The sequence below is a fragment of the Chiloscyllium plagiosum genome, unplaced genomic scaffold (genome assembly GCF_037043375.1).
Source record: "Chiloscyllium plagiosum isolate Xiang-an unplaced genomic scaffold, Cpla_swu_hap1 HiC_scaffold_29, whole genome shotgun sequence".
Taxonomy (NCBI): Eukaryota; Metazoa; Chordata; class Chondrichthyes; order Orectolobiformes; family Hemiscylliidae; genus Chiloscyllium; species Chiloscyllium plagiosum.
Genome location: NW_028270167.1, coordinates 41171930 through 41197113, shown reverse-complemented (window position 1 = coordinate 41197113; position 25184 = coordinate 41171930). Strand labels below are relative to the sequence as shown.

General features: G+C 42.8%; 1 protein-coding gene across 16 annotated transcripts in view; it reads left to right on the top strand.

Annotated features, from left to right (window-relative positions):
* Positions 1 to 25184, top strand: part of LOC122540755 (rho GTPase-activating protein 32) — a 591094-nt gene that overhangs the window by 185057 nt on the left and 380853 nt on the right. For 2 of the 16 annotated variants that reach the window (XM_087976508.1, XM_087976510.1), the window contains one exon: positions 20154 to 20297. The exons of 13 other annotated variants lie outside the window; for them this stretch is intronic. The gene's annotated coding sequence lies outside the window, so the exon portion shown is untranslated. The remainder of the gene's footprint in view (positions 1 to 20153; positions 20298 to 25184) is intronic. One more of the 16 variants, XM_087976509.1, reaches the window with a different exon arrangement.

Sequence of the window (25184 nt, the reverse complement as noted above, 5' to 3'; positions counted from 1 at the left end):
CAGCCCATCTACCTTCTCTTGGGGGGGGAAAAAAAAAGAACTGGAAACAACATCATTCACCTTATGAATCCAAGACCTATGAATGGAGAGGTGGGGCATACCATCAGGAGTTCATTGGAGACTCTCTCTGATGATGTTAGCTAGTCACGGTGACAAAATGTCTGAAAACAAACCTTCCAGCTCAGCAAGCTAACTTGCATACTCATCATCGACCAGAGCTACAAATCTTCTCAAATTGCTAATAATTAACGCTGTTTCCTTTGTTGTTTGTGATCTTTTACTTAAAAACTGATGGATTAACCTTTTACAACAACACAGCATATGAAAAGCTTGATTTCATTCGTAGTGCCGATGCCCTCCATTTTTAAGCAACCATCCTGTGATTCAAATTCTTGTTTTAATATGTGCTTGTTTTTTGCTTCATTCCAAATTTATTTTTAAGCTGATAAAGTACAGGCAGTACTTTAAAGATGTTCACATCTTAGATGTGACTGTATAAATGGTTGAGTCCAATTTGTAAAGCTTATTTAAGTCATCCTGAAATAACTTCTCCCTGATATTCAAATATGAATTTAATTATAATTTTCAGGTCCCTGTCTGATTTTTACTATTTGTTTAAACCTGATTATCTTTCATATTATCTATTAATTACAACAGCGCTTGTTTAATGAGATTGGATTGGTTTACCATTGACAGCAATTCAGTGCTTTGACCTACCGTCTATAAACAGGCATTGATGATACCTTGGATAATTGTCAAATTAGCTCAATTTGTAAGGGGTTGTACCACTGGGATTTGTATTCACAGCAAATTAAAGTTGAAAATTAAATTAGTTTTTAAAAGCCCATTCTTCCTCATTCATAAGGATTCCAAAGAGCGTTTGGATTTACCACACTCAATCCACGGTCCCCTTAAGCAATGTTTCTTGACTTTCCTAAACTCGTTCATAAAAGGAACAAGAACAAGAAAGCAAAAGAAGCAAGGGTGAAGTCAGGGAAAGCTTTTTCACTCAGCTTTTTAAGGAATGGAATGCTGGAAGTGTAGTGGTGGCAGCTGAGTTGAGGCATTCAAGGAGCCATTAGGTGATAATTTGGGTAAAAATAATGTGCAGTAACCTGGGGGCGAAGTACAAGATTGGCGCTTATTTAATGAGCCAGTGCAGACAACGAATGGCAGCCTCCTGCATCGTAATACTTCTATGATTCTTTATTTGCTTTAATTTTAAAAATGTCATAAGTATATGAATCCATCATTTTTAATGCCTATCAATTACATCAATACACAGATAATTTCAAGTTAATAGAGTTTGTGTACACATGATTTTGATTGTGAGATAGATAAAGTGCAACTAGTAATCCTGTACAGGATTTAGGAGTTGCTTATGCTAGTGCCTATAACAGTGCTTTTGGAGTGTCGACTGGTATTATTGGAAGGTTCTGATTGTAAAGTGGTGTGTACAGCATTCAGATCCAGCTTGAAACAAAGGCATCTGTGATTATTATTTTAAAGTTACCAACAGTATCCATTTGCCAATGTCCCGGAAAGGCCTTGCAGAGAAATGGGAATGATGTCAGAAATTAAAATGTGATATTTGTAATTATTAGAGCCACGTAGTTTCATGGCTGCTTACTGTGCCATACGGCACTATGGCGTGTGGCATTTATTTTCCTCCTTTTTTGATGATGGGGGAGTTAGCTCTCCGCTTGTTAGATTGGTGCCTAGCACAAAAGAAGTTGGCAGTGATTGTTAGCAATCAGTCATCATTGTCTGAGTTTCTGGGGCTATGGCCTAGATCCAGCATGGCCTTCCCTTCAATATAAGGCATGAAGTAGGGATGTTCATGGATGATTGCACAGTTTTCACTTCCATTTGCAATGGTTTGGATAATGAAGTTCATACCCAAGTGGAGCAAGAACTGTGTAACTTTCAGACTTAGACTAATGAATCACAAGTAACATTTTCGCTACACAAATATCAAACAATGATAATTTTCAACAGGCAAGAATTAAACAACCTCCCTTAGAAACGCATAGGCATCATTATTGCTGAATCCCGTCAGCAGTGTTCTAGGGTCTCTGAGAGAGTCACTGTTGACTAGAAACTTAATTGGATCAGCCACATAAATAGTGTGAACGTTTTGGGTCCAGTGACCTTTCTTAAGAAATCTTAACTCTGTTTTCTCTCCACAGATGCGGACAGACCTGAGTTTCTCTAGCAATTTCTATTTTTGTTTTTTTTTCATACAAATAGTGTCTCTGCAAAGGCAGACAGAGACTAGGTAGCTCTGGGCCTGACTCTCAAAGCCTTTCTGCCTTCTAAAAGACAGAAGTCAAAAATTGATGAAATGTATCCAGTTTAGTGTTCTTTTCAAGCATTCAAAGTCTCTCAATTTTTGTCATTGCATCCTTCCTTGAATATTCAGACTCTCTACCACTGATCCATGTTAACCAAGGCTTTTTTGACAATGATATCCAACTCTCCGCTACCTAGAAGAAAAAGGCAGCAGACCCATTGAAACACTACCACCCACAATTTCCCCTCTAAGTCACACACCATCTTCACTTGAAAATGTGTTGCTGCTCCTTCATTGTTGCGAGCTCAAAGTTCTGGAACTCATTACCTAGCTTAACTGTTGTAATTTAACAGCAGTGTTATATTACACAGATGGCAATGGCTCAAAAAGATACACTTGTAAACACAAGGGCAAAAGAAACTGGAGCAGGAGAAGTCTGTTGAACTCCTTGATCCTGCTTTTCCATTCAATAGGAACATACCTGGATTTGATTTGTGGGCTTAACTGTTTTCTTCCCTATCCCTATTACAAAGGTAAGCCACACCCTACGAACATCTCACTTTAATTCACCTATACTTTACAATCAGCCTCAATCCTATATTTCTTAGAGTTTCCCTCAATTTCTTTAAGCTAAGTTTACCAACGAAAGCTACAAAATTAAGCTCATGAGATATTCATTTTACTTCACTTCTCTTTCAACTAAACTTCAGCAAGAGGCAGGAGTTGGTATGTTATGTTGAGGAGAAAGTGAGGACTGCAGATGCTGGAGATCAGAGCTGAAAATGTGTTGCTGGAAAAGCGCAGCAGGTCAGGCAGCATCCAAGGAGCACGAGAATCGACGTTTCGGGCATAAGCCCTTCTTCAGGAATGAGGAAAGTGTGTCCAGCAGGCTAAGATAAAGGTAGGGAGGAGGGACTTGGGGGAGGGGCGTTGGAAATGCGATAGGTGGAAGGAGGTCAAGGTGAGGGTGATAGGCCGGGGTGGGGGCGGAGAGGTCAGGAAGAAGCTTGCAGGTTAGGAAGGCGGTGCTGAGTTCGAGGGATTTGACTGAGACAAGGTGGGGGGAGGGGAAATGAGGAAACTGGAGAAATCTGAGTTCATCCCTTGTGGTTGGAGGGTTCCTAGGCTGAAGATGAGGCGCTCTTCCTCCAACTGTCGTGTTGCTATGGTCTGGCGATGGAGGAGTCCAAGGACCTGCATGTCCTTGGTGGAGTGGGAGGTGGAGTTGAAATGTTAAACCACGGTGGTTGGGTTGGTTGGTCCGGATTTCCAATGCCCCTCCCCCAAGTCCCTCCTCCCTACCTTTTATCTTAGCCTGCTGGACACACTTTCCTCAATCCTGAAGAAGTGCTTATGTCTGAAACGTTGATTCTCCTGCTCCTTGGATGCTGCCTGACCTGCATGTCATGTTGAGGCCTCATCTAGAATACTGTGTCCAATTCTGGTCGCCAGATTATAGGAAGGATATCATCAAGCTGGAGAGGGTTCAGAAGAGGTTTACCAGGGTGTTGCTGGGTGTGGAATGTTTGAGTTATAAAGAAAGGCTGGATAGGTTGGGACTTTATTCACTGGAGTGTAGGAGTTTCGGAGGTGACCTGATAGAAGTTTATAAAATAATGAAAAGTATAGATACAGTTAATGGTAGTAGTCTTTTACCAAAGATGGTGAATTTCAAGATTAGTAGGCACATTTTTAAGGTGAGAGGAGAGAGATTTAATAAAAACATGACTGCTAATTTGTTTACACAGAAAGTGGTTCGTGTGTGGAGTGAACTTCTTGAAGAAGTGATGGATGTGGGTACAATTATGACTTTAAACAGACATTTAGATGGTTACATGAATAGGAATGTTTTGGAGGGGAATGGGCCAGGTGAGACTAGTTTAGATTGGGATTATGTTTGGCATGCACTTGTTGGACCAAACGGTTGTGGCAGTGTTGTATGACTCTATGACAGTATGTGATTGTAACAAGGTCACCCAGGTGGACCTCATAGAATAGGAGTTCTCTGATTAGGGCTATTAATCTGTTTTAATCATTGTGTCCTAGCTGATAGATCAGCAGGAGTGTCCGACATCCTATTCAATCTGAGCCCTGGCTGATAAATCAGCAGGAGTGTCTGACATTCTGTTCAATCTGAGAGCTGGCCCTGAGGGAGCTACATCATTGTCAAGGACTCCCCACGTGTAAATAAAGGGTAATTTGATGATAGAATACTGGCCTGTGTGGAATTATTTCAGTGATGAAGAGAGAAAAGCACATTGTTGAAGACATTCACTAACAAATATTGTCTTTCAGTTGGAATATGCATTTCTGGCATTATTCCATCATTTGGGAAGCTTGACTCATTTGATCCTGCTGTCAAAGACTGGGCCCAGTATGGGCAAAGAATGTGTTACTTTTTCTGGGCAAATGATATTGGGGCAGATGAAGAGTAATGAGTAATTCTCCTGACAGTTATAGACCCTCAGTTTTTTCAGTTATTAGAAGTCTAACTTTCCCTGAGGCACCAGATATTAAAATAGTTCAAGATTTGACAGATTTAGTTAAGGAATATTATTACGCCAAGCCTTCTCTAATTCTGAGATACTCTCAGTTTTTCTTGGCCATTTGAGAACCAGGAAAATCCAGATTGGCATTTTTGACTAGTTAAGATGATAAGCAGAGGCTTGTGACTTTGGATTAACCCATAATGAGATGCTAAAAGACTGTTTGGTATGTAGGATTAATGATGTGACCATACTAGATGAATCCCAACTTGACTTCAAGCAGGCACAACAACTGGCTTTATCATTGGAAAATGCGACAAAATGGAGCCTATGAGTTGCAGGGTCTTCTGATGGAAGTGGACACCCTCACCAGTACAGCTGAGCTTGGGGAATATCAATTGAATGAAGGACTTCACATATCATGAACAGAGGTCAGCCCACAGCAAAACCCCAAATGAGAGCCACCCTCTACCAAATCTTTCTCTGGTGGTACACAGTTGGTGGTACCGGTTAAACTTTTCTTTCGGATCTGTACCAGCAAGCCCTTGTAGTTGCTTCTGGTATGTGGATTCAAGACAGCAAAAGAGTTCCACTCAACCTAATTTGAGTAAGAGAACTCATAGGTCAGTATTTAGAAGTGTATACGTCCTGAAAGGTCCACATATATCTGGTTTGGCCTAGTTAAATTGCTTAGAAACATGCAGAGCCAATCGAAATAAACGTCTGGTTAAACAGTCACCCAGTTCTAATGGAAGTAGATACCAGTGTGGCTTTCTCAATGATTGCAAGATCAGTCTTTAACAAAATTCGCTCTGGACTCCAACCTTTAAGTTTGTGCAAGACCTCATCCAGACTAAGGGACTATACTGGGGAACTTTTACAAATTAAGGATAGAACTTCAGTTTTAGTCTCTAATGAGAAGCAGCTAGTTCAGTTACCACTGATTGTAGTAAAAGGGCCCAAGTGTGATGGAGCGAAATTGGTTGGGAACGATTCATCCAGATTGGCTCAACATTTTTCGATTAGAAAGTGGCTGCCTGAGTGGAGTCCTATTAAATACCCAGAGATTTTCAAGGAGGCCTAGGGAATGATCAGAAGCCCTGGCTTGCATGTTGACCAGGAAGCAATTCCATGATTTTGCAATGCCCACCCAGTGCTATTTGCTTTACTGGCAAAGGTTTTGGGCGGTTTGGTGGTCCTGGGGTTCAGGATTCAATTCTAGCCCTGGGTGACTGTCTGTGAAGTTTGCACATTCTCCCGTGTCTGTGTGGATTTCCTTCAAGTGCTCCGGTTTCCTCCCATAGTCCAAAGATATGCAAGATAGATGGTTTGGCCACCCGAAATTTCCCATAATATCCAGGAAAGTGCAGGCTAGGTGGATTAGTGATGCGAATTGCAGGGTTACAGGGATAATGCTGGGGGAAGGGGCAGGGTGGGTAAACCTGAGCCACCTCCCACCGGCAGGTACACAGTTGGTGGTACCGCCACCAGAAGAGTCCGCGATAGTTTTAAATTTTATAGATGCACTTCCAGTCACAGCTGACAGTATCAGACCTTGGACACAGGACACACTCCTAGCAAAACTAATCAGCTGATGTTGATGGGGGAACCTCAGGGCTGTCACAACCAGAATTGAATTCGTTTATGACCTGGAGAGACCAGATGACAGTAGAGGATGGCATATTATTATGGGAACAAGAGTGACTGACTCAAGTTGCCTCCAGTTACTGGGTGAACTCTACCAGGGTCATCCAGGGATTTCCAAAATGAAAATGTTAGTGAGACTGTGTCTGGTCAGGATTGGATGCAGACATAGCCGTGTTAATGGACCAGTGTCTAGAGTGCCAACAAGGACAAAAAGTACCATCAGCAGCTGCCCCCACCTTTGTGCAGTTAGCTGGATGAACCCTAGATTTGGCTACACGTTGTCTGTGCAGGTTCTTTCATGGGCTCAGTATTCTTAATTATGTGGACACCCACTCAACGTGGCTGGATGTGCATAAGGTTCATTTGTCAAACATGGGGACGACAATAGAAGAGTCATGCGCTTCTTTTGCAATACATGGGCTTTCTTGGAAATGTTGTCACACTTATGCTAATGGGGAGAACATTCCCCACTAGGTTAGATATGATCTTCCTGGACCCGGGGTAGGCTGGTGAAATGGCATCAGGAACGCTAATGGTAGACACGAGACCCTGCTAAGTGAGAGAGACTGTTTACTTCGGCCAATGAAGTTTGGTGTAAGGAACTACTGGAATGGCTATCCATGGGGAAGAGGCATGGTTGATGTGAGGTGAGGTCGAATGATGTATCAAATTTGGGTAGGTGCAATAGTCCTGAACAAGCACGTGAGCCATATGAAAGTTGCAAATTTGCAATTGGCGTGAGAGCAGAATGTGCCTGGCTCCTCGACAGCCTTTCCAACTGTTCCGGAATCCACAGGTTCTCCGTCTCTGCATTGAAGATGCCTCGGAAGATGGACATGGCGGGCATCACCACTTTGACACCTTTGCTGCCTGAAGAAGAGAATGAATTGCTTCCAAGACGCTCCAGGTGCAAAAGGTGATTGGTTCAAGGAATTTTTGTTGTAGTGTTTCAGTACAGTATTTAAAAATAAGACCAATGTCAGTTTTCCATTTTAAAACCCGTACCAAAAGTTCATTTGCCCTTTCTGTTTGCAGTGATCCAATGATAGTTTGCCTTAAAGTGCAGGGAAGTCATTCTGGAAAGAATTATAGCATGTGCAGCAAATATATCCTCATGGAACAGTAAATTATTATTGTTGGCTCTGAACACTGACAGAGAATATCATGAGTTCAATGATGTTGCAGACTTCCAGGGTTGTGGGGACTGACCTATTGGACATGCTTACAATCATGCGATTCCCAGAAGCAGGAATATTTGGAATCTGCTAAATTTCAGTTCAGGTTATTAGGCTTGCAGGAAACACCTTTTGCATGCTTCTCAACATTGTTGTGCTTAGGATGTTAGGAAGGGTGACCACCCGGAAAAGGAGATGACTGCTCCTTTTATATATGTATAATCTGGCTTTTTTTGAGTTCAGCTAATGCTTTTGATTTTTGCTGTTGGTTTTTGAGGTGAAGATCCTGTGTTCAGTGTCCTTGGTAGTTTGTATATGGGTCAGCCTAACTACAAGAAGAAAGTGAGGACTGCAGATGCTACAGTTCTGCAATAAATAAAACTAAGCATTGCAGTTTGGTCATGTAGATCTAGAGCAAAACCTGTCCCAGTTTTCCAGGCATCTTGAGCTAACCTGCATTTCACAATCCTTGCTGACTTAGCCTACTCGCCACCTTTCCGTTTAGATGTTCAATGACAATGAGTGGCAGTGCTGGTTATTTGTTTTTAAGCAGTGTACTGAGAGAGATATTGCTGTGATTTGAATGCTGCATTTATCACTCTAAAATGGAAGTTCGTAAATACAAGTACTTTTGAACATTTGGAATACAGGCTTAGTACAGCATTACAGTCTTAAGCCCCCAAACAAATGGATTGAGACTGAGGTCAGTGAAGATTATGTAATTGACTAGCATTTCACACTTTTCAGCATTTTCTATTAAACGATCAGTGCTCCAAGTTTCAGTAATGCCAACTCTTTAATATTTTTGTATTCAAGAAACCAACAGTGTGTATATTGGAGATCATTATTTGCTGACTTCCCATGTTCACATTATGAGCTGAACTACTTTTCATTTTAAGAACCTTGCAGTCTTTGGAGATGGCACAGTAATTTCAAATAGGAGGTGCTGTATTTGGCATAATGTGATATGATTGATATTGGAGAACAAGCGATTAGTTGCCATACAGTTACCATGGCAAGAATTGTCAGAGATTAAATACTCATTCCGTAAATGGAGTGATCGAACTTTAGAGCTGTACAGTTATCTTGTCTCACTGTATTAGATGCAGCCAGCTGGTAGTCACAAATGCAGGAACCTGACTCTTAACATGCATAACTGGATGTATATGCTTTCAGTCACATTTAACTCCTCGTACAGATCATATCTGTGACGAATTATAGTTAGTGTATGTTATGTTAGTATAGTGCCATTTGAAGAGACATGTTGCATGAGCACTGGTGAGTCCAGGTTGTGGGCTTGGTCAGACTTGTATTGAGCATTTACAGAGTGAGTGAGCATGAGAAAAAAGAAGAGGAATTCTATTATTCGTTCACTGCTGTGTCCTAAAATTAGACCAGCAGGGTCAGACGGCATCCATGGAGAGAAAGCAAGCTAACATTTCAAGTCTAGCTGACTCTCCCTCACAGGAGAAAGTGAGGGCTGCAAATGCTGGAGATCAGAGCTGAAAATGTGTTGCTGGAAAAGCGCAGCAGGTCAGGCAGCATCCAAGGAACAGGAGAATCGACGTTTCGGGCATGAGCCCTTCTTCAGGAATGAGGAAAGTGTGTCCAGCAGGCTAAGATAAAAGGTAGGGAGGAGAGACTTGGGGGAGGGGCTTTGGAAATGCGATAGGTGGAGGGAGGTCAAGGTGAGGGTGACAGGCCGGAGTGGGGTGGGGGCGGAGAGGTCAGGAAGATGATTGCAGATTAGGAAGGCGGTGCTGACCTCCCTCCACCTATCGTATTTCCAAAGCACCTCCCCCAAGCCCCTCGTCCCTACCTTTTATCTTAGCCTGCTGGACACACTTTCCTCATTCCTGAAGAAGGGCTTATGCCCGAAACATCGATTCTCCTGTTCCTTGGATGCTGCCTGACCTGCTGCGCTTTTCCAGCAACACATTTTCGACACTCCCACACACTTCACTTAAGCTCTGATAAAGAATCATCCAGACTCTGTTAGCTTGTCCACTTTCCATGGATGCTGTCTGACCCGCTGTGTTCTCCACCATTTGTTGTTTTCAGTACAGATTACAGAATCTGCAGTAATTTGCTCCTACTTAGAAAATTTGAACTTTAAGTTGGAAGCAATCCAGAGCACCTGGCTCACGATTTGGGAGCTCTGGCACAGAGGTAAGGAAAGGAAGAAGATTTAAAAATTAGTCAAAGGCATTACAATTCAGCTGGGTGCAAACCTGAGGCAATAATATCAAATTTTAAGAAAGTTTTAAATATAGAAATGACCTGGTTGTGCACCCCAAATTAAAAACAAAATGGCAGGCCAATTTACTGCCATTGAACCCTTTGAAAGCCGTTCAGCAGGTCTACACCGAAGGATTAAATACTATATTGCAGATGAATATGTTTAACCCATGCTCCTTAGTACTATAGGTAGTAAGACTTTTAATTTACTTAGAAGCCTTGTCTAGCCAGACAGAGCTGGAAACACAACACACCAGGAGTTAATTAGTATTTTGGAGGACAACTATGGCCCAAAACCTGTACTAATTGCGGAGAGGTTCACAAAAGCAAATAACTAGGAACTGGTAGGCCACAAGAAAGATATGGATGCTGCTGGTGCCTTTTGCGCCCCAATGAGGAATTTGAATTGAATGTCCTGAAAGTTCAGGGCAAAATGCATACATTCTGGGTTACACCTAAATTTAATGGGAAGCCCATGGTGATAGTGCAGCTGTGGGACTAGGTCGCTGAACTACCCTTTCATATTATGAAAGGAAATGTATCCATATGTGGGTGTTTGTGGCTACAGAAACTAAAATTGAATTGTGGGGAGCCATGAACAAATTGGTCGACTCTAAGCTAATCTAGAAGATATCTGAAATAAGTACAGTGGTGCCAGCAAAGACACCCTTGGAGAAAGGAAGGAGAGAGTCCAAGTTAAACTCCAATTGAAGTCAAATAGTCAACCACAACGTCTGAAGGGACGCTCTTAAGAAATGGATTGTCTACACAATGAGGCCGTCCACTGGGAGGAATCTAAATCTTAAATCTTGATCTTGGTCTTAGTGATGGAGCCCTGACTGTGACCAAGCATTCTTTGCTGTCAGATAGGCACACCAGAGGGTAGACGTCTTGGTTCACTTTGATCGTAAGTTATCCTTGCAATTGGCATGTGATGCCTTACCCTGTGGAATTATGACAGTGCTGTTGTATAGGAGAAAGTGAGGACTGCAGATGCTGGAGATCAGAGCTGAAAATGTGTTGCTGGAAAAGCGCAGCAGGTCAGGCAGCATCCAAGGAACAGGAGAATCGACGTTTCGGGCATAAGCCCTTCTTCTGGATTCCTGAAGAAGGGCTTATGCCCGAAACGTCGATTCTCCTGTTCCTTGGATGCTGCCTGACCTGCTGCGCTTTTCCAGCAATGCATTTTCAGTGCTGTTGCATACCCAATGGAGAAGAGAGACCAATTGTAATCTTTTCATGTACTGTCACTAATGAGAAGATGAGATATGCCCAATTGGCAAAGGAAGCCCTCAAAAACAGAAATTGCTGGAAAACCTCAGGTCTGGGCAGCATCAGTGGAGAGGACGTTTCAGGTCCAGTGACCCTTCCTCAGATTGTAGCTGGGAAAAGGTTGGTACATATGCTAAAGAAATGATAGGGTGGGGGGAAAAGAGTAAGCGCAAGGTGGAGATAGGGCCCAAAAATGTCAGCTCAGATTGACGGTAGCCGACGACTCTGTGTGAGGGATTTCATATCCCTTATAATCATTGCTATTATGTTGCCTCTGGCAGTGTGAGCAGAAATCACTAAGTTTCTTGTGTTATGACCACCATCTTGTTGATATTATTGTCACTAGAGTATGCTATATAAGCAGGATATTCAATGCTCTGTGATTACGAGTTTATAGAAGTATTCTATGAAGTTTGTATTCTCTGCAGAATTTCTGAAGTATTTTAAAATCTTTATGTTCACTCCTGATTTTTCCTATTTGCATGTTGGAGTTAACGAAATTGGCTAAGTCGGTAAAAACAATGACAGCAGATGTTGGAAACCAGATTCTGGATTAGAGTGGTGCTGGAAAAGCACAGCAGTTCAGACAGCATCCAAGGAGCAGGAAAATCAACGTTTTGGGTAAAAGTCCTTCATCAGCTGTGCTTTTCCAGCACTACTGTAATCCAGAAATTGGCTAAGTAGTCATGCAGTTGAAACTTTATTGCTGGAACAGCACAGCAGGTCAGGCAGCATCCAGGGAACAGGAGATTCGACGTTTCGGGCACAGGCCCTTCTTCAGTCATGCACTCATGTCTTCAAAAGCTTTTGGCTTAACGCCCATACTATTAAGATTTTGGCTGAAAATATATTGCAGTACTAAGGAATTGCTGTCCTGTTGGTGATGTCAAGTTAATCAAAGATGTTAAATTCTCTGAAATAGGTAACAGCATTTTGTTTATTTTCATACCATGGGCACTCCATGAAAAAGAGCATGTGAGGTTTCCCTCTGTCTGCTGACCAATATTTATTCCTCAAACAAGGTTATTGAAACAGGCATTTGCTTAGTATTATGTTGTTATTGGGAGCTTTGACAAATTGGTGATTACTCTTCAGAAGTGCTTAATTGACTCTAAAGCATTTTGGGATGTCCTAAGATGCTATGTAATTTTTTTCTTAGCTGATTTTGGCAATCCATATGGCATTGAATGTATCAGTATTCTAATTCCAAAGCTTTCACATCTTACACAGTCCATGCTGGATAGGTGAAATATATAGTTTAGTATATGGATTAATGCTACTGACTGAGCCCTCTGTGAACTGGAGTTTCAGAAGCTGTCACTCCAGTCTTTGCTAATGTTGCCTTTAATTTCTCTGATATAGTATAGGGCAACCCCTGTATCCATGGAATCACTTTCTACAGTTTCAGTTACCCGTGTTTACCGTACCCAAATGTATTATTAGTAACCTTCTGGAACCAGGGGCGGGGACTGTTGGGAAGGTAAATTTCCCATTTAAATGAATGGGTCTGCTCCTGTCCGCAGTTTCAGGTTTCCGAGGTAGGTTTAAGAATGTATCCTCTGAGGGTACGGGGGTGGGGGGGACTACTGTGGTTAAAGTGCTAACACGTTGCGAATTGTTCTTTGTCAGTTGGCAAGCACCTTTCAGTGTTGCAGTCTTCTTTTCAAAAATGTCTTTCCTCAGTTTTTTAAATCCGCAGTTTTGGTGTACATATTTTGAATGTCAAAGAATCTCTGCTTTTCCTCTGCCTGTCTGCTCTGCTTTTCCTCTGCCTGCCCACACTGAAAACTAACATAGAGTATTGAATATAGTACAGGGACAGGCCTTTGGCCCACTGTCTTTGTAGTGACCATGATGCCATTCTCAACTAATTCCATCTGCCTGCACATGATCTGTATCTTGTATTTCCCTGCCTGTTTGTGTGTTTGTCAAAACACCCTTTGAACATTGCTATCTTATCTGCTTCTACCACCGCACCTGATTGCAGTATCCAAATTATCCACCTTATTCATGGCTGTCATAAAGTTACATACTTCTATCAGGTTGCCCCTTCTAATGCTCTAACACAATCTCTAACCTCTCCTTATAGCTAATGCACTCCAATCCACGCAATGTCCTGGTTAACCTCTTTTACACCCTTTCCAAAACCTCCATATTGTTCCTACAGTGTGGCAACCAGAACTGCACAAAAGTGGCATAACTAAAATTTTATGCAGCTGCAACATGACTTGCCAACTTTTAATATTCAGCACCCCAACCTATGAAGACGAGCATGCAACACAACTTCTTTACCACCTTATCCACTTATGTTGCCACTTTCCGGGAGCAGTGGGTTTGCACCCCAAGATCACTGTTATATTAGTGCTCAGTGCCATTTACTGTATGCTTTGCTCTTGCAGTTGACCTCCCATTATGCATCACACTTGTTTGGATTAAACTCCATTGGCCATTTCTTTGCCCAACCTTTCAACTGATTTATATCCTGCTGTATCTTTTGGTCTGAAAATGTGTTGCTGGAAAAGCGCAGCAGGTCAGGCAGCATCCAGGGAACAGGAGAATCGACGTTTCGGGCATAAGCCCTTCTTCAGCCCTGATTTCCAGCAACACTTTTTCAGCTCTGATCTCCAGCATCTGCAGACCTCACTTTCTCCTATATCTTTTGGTCACTTTCCTCGCTATTCGCAAAACCACAAATTTTTATCATCTGCAAATTTATTAATCAAATCATCTATCTTTTCATCCTAATCATTTATATATGGAAAAAAAACAGAACTCTCAGCACTAATCCTTGTGAGACACAATGTTGCAACTATATAAAACTTCAGTTGGGTTGTATTTGAAGTATTTTGTGCAGTTCTGTTTGCCACGCTGTAGGAGGTAGTGCAGGCTTTGGAGAGAGTTCAAAAGAGGTTTAACAACATCTTGCCTGGATTGAAGTGTATTAGCTATAAGGTGAGGTTGGACAAACTTGGATAGCTTTTTCTAGAGTTGCAGAGGCTGAGCGGGCAACCTGTTAGAAGTATTCTGTATAAAATTAAAAGGCATGGATAAGGTGGATCGTCAGAATCTTTTTCCCAATGTGGAAATGCCACACGTGAGGGGACATAGGTTTAGGGTGAGAGAGGGGAAAGTTTAAAAAAGGTGTGCAAGACCAGTTTATTTTACACAGGGTGGTAGGTATTTGAACACACTGTGAGGGGCACTAAGATTAGATTACTTACAGTGTGTAAACAGGCCCTTTGGCCCAACAAGTCCACACCGACCCACCGAAGTGCAAACCACCCAGACTCATTCCCCTACATTTACCACTTCACCTAACACTACGGGCAATTTAGCATGGCCAATTTACCTAACCTGCCCATTTTTGGATTGTGGGAGGAAACCCACGCAGACGTGGGGAGAATGTGCAAACTCCACATGGAGAGTCGCCTGAGGGGGGAATTGAACCCAGGTCTCTGGCGCTGTGAGGCAGCAGTGCTGACCACTGTGCCACCGTGCCGCCTAGTGGACGTAGATGCAGATAGCAAAGTTTAAAAGGCATTTACATAAACAGATGGGAATAGAGTGATACGGACCATGTTGCAGGCAGATGGGATTAGTTTAAAATGGCATTGTCATCAATGCAAACATGTAGGGCTGAAGGGCCTGTTTGTGTGCTATATTGTTCTATGTTCTGTAACACCACTGCTCACAGACGTCCAGACAGAAAAACACTCCACAACTAGCCTCTGTCTTCTAACAAGCTAATTTTGTATCCAAATTACCAACTCACTTTGGATCCCATGTAACTTCTGGACCAGCCTACCATGAGGGACCTAATCAAATACTTTAGTAAAATCGATGTAGGCAATATTCACTGCCCTACCCTTACCAATCGTCTTCCTCACTTCCTCAAAAGCCTCAATCGAATTTGAGACAAGACCCTCCCCTGACAAAACCATGCTGAAAATTCCTAACAAATCCATTATTTTCCAAATGTACTGAGAATCTTCTGCAATAATTTCTCATTGGCCTGTAATTTCCTGGATTATCCCTGTCACGCTTCTTAAATAAATATATTATCTGTTCACAAAAAACAGAAATTGCTGGTGAAACTCAGTCAATCTAAAATGGAGGACGGGAAAAAAATTCCTGCTGTAAGAGCTGTTCCTTTTTTGAAATATTTCATGTGTTGGAGGCGATCTCCTCGGATTCCAGGAGTAGCAATTACTGTTTTATATGTTGTTGCATTGGTTTGGAACTTTAGAGAGAAAAGTCAAAACAACGGCACTTTTTAAAAGGGAGAAAGGCAGACAATAGGAAGCACCTGGACAGTGAAGTTGGGGGGGTGGGGGGAGAGGGAGAGAGAGAGAAGGAAACCCACAGTTGAAGTGACAGTTAGAGACAATGAGTTTACAAGAGCAAGGGGGTGTAATGGATGGCAGTTACAGGAAGCTGCAGATACAGTCAGATAGATGGGTTAACTCCAGGAAAGATAATAGATGTAGGCAGGTAGTGCAGGAGTCTTCTGTGGCTATCGTCATTACAAACAAGTATGCTAATTTGGAAAATTTAGGGGGTGACGGGCTCTCAGGGGACTATAGCATGAACAGCCAAGTTTCTAATGTCAAGACAGACTGTAATGTAATGAGGGGGTACGTCAGGTTCCAAACTATCGTTGGGGTTGACTCTCTAGTCAGAGGAGAAAGTGAGGTCTGCAGATGCTGGAGATCAGAGATGGAAATGTGTTGCTGGAAAAGCGCAGCAGGTCAGGCAGCATCTAGGGAACAGGAGAATCTACGTTTCGGGCATTAGCCCTTCTTCAGGAAGAAGGGCTAATGCCCGAAACGTCGATTCTCCTGTTCCCTAGATGCTGCCTGACCTGCTGCGCTTTTCCAGCAACACATTTCCATCTCTAGTCAGAGGCACAGGGCAGATGTATCTGCAGCCAGCAGCGAAAGCTCAGAATGGTGTGTTGCCTCCCTGGTGCCTCCCCACGATCAAGCATGTCTCAGAGAGGGTGCATAATATTCTCAAAAGTGAGAGGGACCAGCAGGCGGTTATTGTACACATTGAAACCAATGACATAGGAAGGGAAGAGGATGAGATTCTGAAGGGAGAATATAGAAAGTTAGGCAGGAATTTAAAAAGGAGGACCTCTGAGGTAGTAATATCAGGATTACTCACGGTGTTACGAGCTAGTGAGGGTAGGTATAGGAGGATAGAGCAGATGAATTTGTGGCTAAGGAGCTGGTGCATGGCAGAAGGGTTCACATTTTTGGATCATTGGAATTTCTTCTGAGGTAGAAGTGACCTGTGCAAAAGGATGGATTGCACCTGAATTGGAAGGGAACTAACGTACTGGAGGAGACATTTGCTAGAGCTGTTTGAGTGGATTTAAACTAGTAAGGTTGGGTGGGTGGGACCCAGGGAGATAGAGATCAGTCTGAGACTGGTACAGTTAAGAAAAGGAGCGAGTCAAACAGTCAGGGCAGGAAGAAACAAAGCAGAGAACAAGGTAAGGCTGATAAATTAAACTGCATTTACTTCAGTGCAAGAGGCCTAACTGGGAAGGCAGATGAACTCAGTGCATGGTCAGGAACATGGGACTGGGATATCATAGCAGTTGCAGAAATGTGGTTCAGGGATGGGTAGGACTGGCAGCTTAATGTTCCAGGATACAAATGCTATAGGAAAGATAGAAAGAGGGGCAAGAGAGGAGGGAGTGTGGCATTTTTGGTAAGGGATAGCATTACTTCTGTACTGAGGGAGGATATTCCTGGCAATACATCAGGAAAGTTATTTGGGTGGAAGTGAAAAAGAAGAAAGGGATATCACGCTACTGGGATTATATTATACAGCTCCCCAATAGTCAGTAGGAAGTTGAAAAACAAATTTGTAAGGAGATTTCAGTTATCTGTAAGAATAATACAGTGGTTATGGTAGGGGATTTTAACTTTCCAAACATCGACTGGGACTGCCATAGTGTTGAGGATATAGATGGAGAGGAATTTGTTACTTGTGTGTAAGAAAATTTCCTGATTCAGTATGTGGATGTTCCTACTAGAGAAGGTGCAAACCTTGACCTATTCTTGGGAAGGGCAGGTGACTAAGGTGTCAGTGGGGGAGCACTTTGGGGCCAGCAACCATAATTCTATTAGTTTTAAAATAGTGATGGAAAAGGATAGACTGGATCTCAGAGTTGAAGTTCTGAATTGAAGGCTAATTTTGACAGTATTCGGCAAAAAACCTTCAGAAGCTGACTGGGGTCGGATGTTCGCAGGTAAAGGGACGGCTGGAAAATGGGAAACCTTCAGAAATGAGACAACGAAAGTCCAGAGACAGTATATTCCTGTCAGGGTGAAACGTTAGGGTAGTAGGTGTAGGAAATGCTGGTTGACTACAGAAATTGAGGTTTTGGTTAAGAAAAAGAAGGAAGCATATATCAGGTATAGACAGGATAGATCGAGTGAATCCTTAGAGTATAAAGGCAGTATTTTTAAGGGGAAATCAGGAGGGCAGAAAAGGGCATGAGATAGTTTGTTGTGGTTCTGTTCGCCGAGCTGGAAATTTTTGTTGCAAACGTTTCGTCCCCTGTCTTGGTGACATCCTCAGTGCTTGGGAGCCTCCTGTGAAGCGCTTCTGTGGTGTTTCCCCCGGCATTTATAGTGGCCTATCCCTGCCGCTTCCGGTTGTCAGTTTCAGCTGTCCACTGTAGTGGCCGGTATATTGGCCAAGCACTGAGGATGTCACCTAGACAGGGGACAAAACGTTTGCAACAAAAATTTCCAGCTCGGCGAACAGAACCACAACAACGAGCACCCGAGCTACAAATCTTCACCCAAACTTTGAATGAGAGAGTTTTGGAAAATAGGGTTAAGGATTATCCAAAAGGTTTTTACAAATATATTAAGGACAAAAGGGTAACTAGGGAGAGAGTAAGGCCCCTCACCGATCAGCAAAGCAGTGTTTGTGTGGAGCCGCAGGAGACGGAGGAGATATGAAACAAGTATCTTGCATCAATGTTTACTGTGGAGAAGGACATGAAAGATATAGAATGTGGGGAAATAGATGGTGACATCTTGAAAAATGTCCATATTACAGGTACTGCATGTCTTGAAACACATAAAAGTGGATAAATCCCCAGGCCCTGATCAGGTGTACCCTAGAACTCTGTGGGAAGCTAGGGAAGTATTTGCTGGGCCCCTTGGTGAAATATTTGTGTCATTGATAGTCACAGGTGAGGTGCAGGAAGACTGGAGGTTGGCTAATGTGGTGCCACTATTTAAGAAATGTGACAAGGAAAAGGCAAGGAACTATAGACTGATGACCCTGACATCGGTGGTAGGCAGGTTGTTGCAGGGAATCTGAGGGCCAGGATGTACATTTATTTGGAAAGGCAAGGACTGATTAGGGATTGTCAGCATGGTTTTGTGCATGGGAAATCATATCTCACGGACTTAGTTGAGTTTTTGAAGATGTCAGAGGATTGATGAGGGCAGAGCAGTGGACGTGATCTATGTGAATCTTAGTAAGGCGTTCGACAAGGTTCCCCTGGAAGATTGGTTAGCAAGGTTAGGTCGCATGGAATACCGGGAGAACTAGCCATTTGGATACAGAACACTAACAACAGTGCTTCATTGGAGGATTACTGATGATGTTACCTAGTATGGTGATGAAACATCTGAAAACGAACCTTCCAGCTCAACGAGCAAACTTAAATCCAGAACCTCAACCCGAGCTACAAATCTTCTCAAAACACTCTAGCAGAACTGGCTCAAAGGCAGAAGACTGACTGTGGTGATGGAGGTTTGCTTTTCAGACTGGAGGCCTGTGACCAGCTGTGTGCCACAAGGATCGCTGCTAGGTTCGCTACTTTTTGTCAAAATTAGATAAATTATTTTGATGTGAACATTGGAGGTATCGTTAGTAAGTTTGCAGATGGCAGCAAAATTGAAGGTGTAGTGGACAGCGAAGAGGGTTACCTCAGAGTACAAGGGGATCTTGATCAAATGGGCCAATGGGCTGTGGTGTGGCAGATGGAGTTTAATTTATATAAATGTGAGGTGCTGCATTTTGAGAAAGCAAATCTTAGCAGGACTTATACACTTAATGGTAACGAATTGTTGCTGAACAAAGAGACCTTGGAGTGCAGGTTCATAGTTCCTTGAAAGTAGTCACAGGTAGATAGGATAGTGAAGGCATTTGATATGCTTTCCTTTATTGGTCAGAGTATTGAGTATAGGAGTTGTGAGGTCATGTTGCACCTGTACAGGACATTGATTAGACCACTGTTGGAATATTGCATGCAATTCTGGTCTCCTTCCTATTGGAAAGATGCTGTGAAACTTGAAAGGGTTCAGAAACGGTTTACAAGGATGTTGCCAGGGTTGGACGATTTGAGCTATAGGGAGAGGCTGAATAGACTTAGGGCTGTTTTCGCTGGAGCGTCGGAGGCTGAGGGGTGACCTTACAGAGGATTATAAAATCATGAGGGGAATGGATAGGATAAATAGACAAAGTCTTTTCCCTGGGGTGGGAGAGTCCAGAACTAAAGGGCATAGTTTTAGGGCGAGAGGAGAAAAAAGAGCTTAGCACATCAGTGCAAAAGATAAGGCTGATGCTTTTGCAGCAGTCTTAAGCCAGAAGTGCCATGTGGGTGATACATCTTGGCATCCTCCAGTTGTTGCCAGCATTACAGATACCAGTCTTCAGCCAATTTGATTCACTCCAGATGATATCAGGAAACACTGGATACTGCAAAAGCTATGGGCCCTGACAACATTCTGGCAATAATACTGAAGACTTGTGCTCCAGAATTTGTTGCTCCCCGGCCAAGCTCTTCCCATGTTCTTACAACACTGGTATCTACCTGACATTATGGAAAATTGCCCAAGTGTGTCCTGTACATAAAAAGCAGGACAAATCCAACCCACCTAATATCTGCCCCATCAGTCTACTCGTGATCATTAGTAAGTATTGGAAAGTGTCATTAACAATGTTATCAAGCAGCACCTGCTCCGCAGTAACTTGGTTAGTGATGTCCAGTTTGTGTTTTGCCAGGACCACTCTGCTCCGGACATCATTGCAGCCTTGGTTCAAACGTGGACAAAAGAGCTAAATTCTAGAAGTGAGATGAGAGTTACAGCCCTTGAGGTCAAGGCTGCATTCGACCAGGTGTGGTATTAAGGAGCCTTCGCACACCAGGTATCAATGGGTAAACTCTCCAGCGGTTGGAATCATACCTGTCACATAGAATGATAGTTGTGATTGTTGGAGGTCAGTCATCTCAGCTCCAGCGTATCTCTGCAGGAGTTCCTAAGCTAAAGATTTCACAACATTCAACACCATTGACGATGACTCAGATACTGAAGCAGTCCATGTTCAAATGCAACAGGATCTGGAAAATATCCTGACAAATGAGAGTAACATTTGCGCCACACAAATCCCAGGCTATGACCATGAAGAATAAGAGACAATCTAACCCCAGTCCCCTGACATTCAATGATGTTACCATCACTGAATCCTCCAATATCAACAGCCAGGGGTTATCATTGCCCAGAAACTCAACTGGGTTTGCAACATAAACATAGTGGCTTCAAGAGCAAGTCAGAAGCTAAGAATATTGCGCTTGTGACTTACCTCCTGACTCAAAGCCTGCCCACCATCTACAAGGCAGAAGTCTGGAATGTGATGGAATTCACCCCACTTGCCTGGATGAGTGCAGCCTCAACAGCACTCAAGAAGCTTGACACCACCCAGGACAAAGAAGTCCGCTTGATTGGTACTGCATCCACTCCCTCCACGACCAATGCTCAGTAGCAGCAGTGTGTACTATCTGCATGATGCACTGCAGAAATTCATCAACGATACTCAGCACCTTCCAAACCCACAACCACTTTCATCTAGTGGTTAAGAGCAGCAGATATGTTGGAACACAATCACTTGACAGTTCATCCCCAAGTCACTCCCCATTCTGACTTGGAAATATATCGTCGTTCCTTCACTGTCACTGGGTTCAAATTCCTGGAATTCCAACCCTAACGACATTGTGGGTCAACCTTCAGCATGTGGCTGCAGCGGTTCAAGAAGGCAGCTCACTACTACCTTCTCAAGGGCAACTAGGGATGGGCAAGAAATGCTGATGCAGCCAGTGATGCCCATATCCCACAAAATGAACAAATTTAAAAAAAGGATGAGAAAAGGGAAGCAGATATGAAGCAAGTGAGAAGAAAAACTAGAGAAAGGCAGGAGTTGAGGTTGATAACTTGGGGGAGGGCGTCCTTAGAGAAATTTTGATCTAGTGGACTCGGAAGCAAGAAAAGCTGCAGCAAGAGCTAATCAAATTGTCTAATTCCGAATGATATTGATGTCATTAATTCATTGAATTTGTTGGAGAGGAAGTGGAGGAGTTAAGAGAGAGGAGTTTCAGATAATAGATTGTATTAGAGAAAAGAAACTGTGAAGGTGTTATCTTTACATTCTGAATGATCATGGGACAGCAGTTCTGACGGAGGAGAGCTGGACTTTAATGTCAGTTTTATGTCACCAAATCTTGAAATCCCCTGTCCTCTGGAAAAGGCACCACTACCATTAACCCTATCATACCCTTTTATAAACCTCTAAACCTCCGCTGCAGTGAAAAATGTTCCATCCTCGTAGAGATGTACAGCATGGAAGCTGACCCTTCTGTCCAACTTGTCCATTATCTGGCAATGAATAGTTGAACTAGTTGGCTGCCATATGTGTTCAAGAGGGCCCCCTTTGAATGTGAGTTACCAGACTTGATGGCTGCTCCGGAGGAATGAATTATAGAGAGTCAGTGGTTCTAATGGAAACTAGGACAATAAGGGCAGACGTGTTTTGGTTTTGCAGATCGATTGGTACAGAAACAGTTTTGGTCTTGAGGACAAATGCTGGGCAGTTGAGATTTTGAAGTGTCATTGAAATGGAATTGAAAGAGAATCTAGACAAATGTAAGGAAATAATCAGAGATTACCAGTAATGGTGTGGCGGTATGAGATGGCGGTTGTTGTTATAGACTCATAGTGTGTTAAAAGAACCTTCGGTCCACCCAGCCCATGCCAAACATAATCACAAACCAAACTAATCCCATCTGCCTGCTCCTGGCCCTCCAAATGTTTACTATTCATGTACTTAACTAAATGTCTTTTAAACTTTTGAACTGTGCCCACATCTTCTACTTCCTCAGGAAGTTCATTTTACATGCATACCACCCTGTGTGTAAAAAGAAAATTGCTCTACGTCTTTTTTAAATCTCTCTTCTCTCACCTTAAAAATATGCCCCCGAGTCTTGAAATTCCCTATCCTTGGGAAAAGACACCTACCATTAACCCTTTTATAAACCTCTAAACCTCCACTGCAGTGAAAAGTGTTCCAACCTCATAGAGTCATAGAGATGTACAGCATGGAAACTGACCCTTCGGTCCAACTTGTCTATACCGACCAAATATCCTAACCTAATCATGTCTCATTTGCCAGCACTTTGCCAATATCCCTCCAAATCCTCCTTATTCATACATCCATTCAGATGCCTTTTAACTATTGCAATTGTACCAGCCTCCACCACTTCCTCTGATAGCTCATTCCACACCCGCACCATCCTTTGTGTGAAAAAGTTGCTCCTTAGGTCCCGTTTAAATCTTTCCTCCCTCACCCTAAATTTATGCTGTCTAGTTCTGGACTCCCCCACCCCAGGGAAAATAACTTGTCTATTTTCCCTATCCATGCCCCCTCATGACTTTATAAGCCTCTACGGTCACCCCTCTGCCTCTGATGCTCCAGGCAAAACAGCCCCACCCTATTTACTCTCTACCTACAGCTCAAAACCTGCAATCCTGGCAACATCCTTGTAAATCTTTTATGAATCCTTTCAAGTTTCACAGTATCCTTTCGATAGGAGGGAGACCAAAATTGCATGTAATATTCCAAAAGTGGTCTAACCAATGTCCTGTACAGCAGCAACATGACCTCCCAATTCCTATACTCAATGCACTGACCAACAAAAGAAAGCGTATCAGACATCATCTTCACTATTCTATCTACCTGCGATTCCTCTTTCAAGGAACTATGAACCTGCACTCCAAGGTCTCGTTGTTCAGCAACGCATCCCCAGGACCTTACCATTAAGTCCTGCTGTGATTCGCCTTTCCAAAATGCAGCACTTTGCATTTATCTAAATTAAACTCAGTTAGCCTCACCTCAGCCCATTGGCCCATTGGATCAAGATTCCGTTGTACTGTGAGGTAACCTTCTTCACTGTCCATTACACCTCCAATTTTGGTATCATCTGCAAATTTACTGACTATACTTCCTATGTTCATGTCCAAATCTTTTCTACAAATGATGAAAAGCAGTGGACCCAGCACTGATCCTTGAGGCACATCACCGGTCACAGGCCTCCAGTCTAAAAAGCAGCCTTCCACCATCACCGTCTGTCTTCTACCTTTGAGTCATTTCTTTATCCAAGTGGCTAGTTCTCCCTGTATTCCATGAGGCCTGACCTTGCTAACTAGTCTACCATAAGGATCCTTGTTGAATGCCTTACTGAGATCCATGAAGATCATGTCTACTGCTCTGCTCTGATCAATCCTCTTTGTTACTTCTTCAAAAAACTCAATCAAGTTAATGAGGCGTGATTTCCCATGCACAAAGCCATGCTGACTATCCCTAATCTGGCCTTGCTTTTCGAAATACGTATAAATCCTGTCTCTCAGGATTCCCTCCAACAACTTGTCCACTACTGACGTCAGGCTCACTGGTCTATAGTTCCCCCACCTTTCTTAACTAATGGCACGTTAGCCAACCTCCAGATTTCCAGCACCTCACCTGTGTCTATCGATGATACGAATATCTCAACAAGGGTCTAAGGAAACATTTCCCTAGCTTCCCACAGAGTTCAAGGGTACACCTGATCAGGTCCTGGGGATTTATCCACCTCTGTGTTTCAAGACATCCAGCTCCAACAACTCTGTAATATGGACATTTTTCAAAATGTCACCATCTGATTCTCCACATTCTATACCTTCCATGTGCTTCTCCACAGTAAACACTGATGCAAAATACTTGTTTCGTATTGCCCCACTCCAGTCTCCTGCGCTTCCGCATATAAGCTGTCTTGTTGATCTTTTGAGAGGCCCAATACTCTCCCTAATTACACTTTTGCCCATAATGTATTTGTAGAATCCCTTTGGATTCTCCTTAACCCTATTTGGCAAAGCTATCTAATGTCCCCTTTTTGCCCTCTTATTTTCCCTTTTAAGTCTATTCCTGCTGCCTTACTCTTCTTAGGATTCACTCGATCTCTCTTGTCTATATCTGACATATGCTTCCTTGGTTTTCTTAATCAAAACCTCAGATTTGCTTGTCATCCAGCATTCCCTACACGCACCAGCCTTTCCTTTTACCTTGACAGAACATCACTGGTCTCTAGTTATCTCATTTTTTTGAAGGCCTCCCAACTTCCAGCCTTCCCTTTTACCGGCAAATATCTGCCCCCAATCAACTTTTGAAAGTTCTAAGATTTTGCATCATAGCATCAAAGTTGGCCTTCCTCCAACTTAGCACTTCAACTTTTAGATCCAATTTATCCTTTTCCATCACTATTTTAAAACTATTAGAATTATGGTTGCTGGCCCCAAAGTGCTCCTCCCACTGACAGCTCAGTCACCTGCACTGCCTTATTTCCCAAGAGTAAGTCAAGTTTTGTGCCTCCTCTAGTAGGTACATCCACATATTGAATCAGGAAATTTTCTTGTACACACTTAAAAAATTCCTCTCCATCTAAACCCTTGACACTATGGCACTCCCAGTCTATGTTTGGAAAGTTAAAATCCCCTATCACTATTATTCTTACAGATAACTGAAATCTCCTTACAAATTTGTTTTTCAATTTCCTGCTGACTGTTGGGGGGTTGTATAATATAATCCCAGTAACGTGATATCCCTTTCTTCTTTTTCACTTCCACTCAAATAACTTCCCTGATGTATTCCCAGGAATATCCTCCCTAAGTACAGCTGTAATGCTATTCCTTATCAAAAATGCCACTCCACCTTCTTTCTTACCCCCATTTT